Source organism: Corapipo altera, unplaced genomic scaffold (genome assembly GCF_003945725.1).
Source record: "Corapipo altera isolate COAL_440 unplaced genomic scaffold, ASM394572v1 57641, whole genome shotgun sequence".
Classification (NCBI taxonomy): Eukaryota; Metazoa; Chordata; class Aves; order Passeriformes; family Pipridae; genus Corapipo; species Corapipo altera.
In genome coordinates this window covers 1602-2256 of record NW_020889278.1, presented here as the reverse complement: position 1 = coordinate 2256, position 655 = coordinate 1602, and the positions used below count along the sequence as shown (strand labels likewise).

The 655-nt window shown below is 64.7% G+C and overlaps 1 long non-coding RNA gene across 1 annotated transcript in view; it reads right to left on the bottom strand.

The window, feature by feature from the left end:
• Positions 1-6: 6 nt before the first annotated feature.
• LOC113942181 overlaps positions 7-655 on the bottom strand; it is a 2244-nt gene continuing 1595 nt past the window's right edge. Inside the window, exon 3 of the long non-coding RNA XR_003525862.1 lies at positions 7-602. This is a non-coding gene — a long non-coding RNA (uncharacterized LOC113942181). The remainder of the gene's footprint in view (positions 603-655) is intronic.

Genomic DNA, 655 nt, shown 5'->3' with positions numbered 1-655 from the left:
GGGGGGGGGGTCACCGACCCTGCCGCCCCCAGCCCGGCGCCGCCCGGCTGCGAGCGGAGGGTCCTCCCCCCCCAAAAAAAAAACCCCCCTCCCCAAAACTCCTCCGCCGCCCTCGGGGTTGGGGGGGGGGCTGGGGGGGGGGGTTCTGAGCCCCCCCTGAGCCCCCCCCCCCGGAGTGTTTTTTTTTGGGTGTGGGGGGGTTACAAACGTGTCTTACCAGGATACAAACCCTTATACCAACCATACACTGAGGTGTGGAGGGGGGAGCATTAGGATCAGCTGCAAGCCAGCAGTGGCAAAAGCCATCACAAAGGTGGCTGCAGTGACAATAAAACAGTGTTAATACAACCCCGGCCGCCCCCCCCGGGCGTCCCCGCCCCGCCCCAGAACACACACGCACGCACACACACACGCACAACCGGCCGGGAACCCCCGGAGCGCCCGCCCCAGGGGACACGGACACAGAGAGAGAGAGACACGGAGCGAGAGCGGCGCCGCACGACCCGCCCAACGCCGCCTTGGGCCAACGGCAGGTTGGTCAGTTGGAGCCTTGGTTGGTCAACCGTAGGCTTGGTTGGTCAATGGTAGGCTTGGTTGGCCAACTGTAAGCTTGGTTGGCCAACCGTAAGCTTGGTTGGCCAATGGTAGGCTTGGT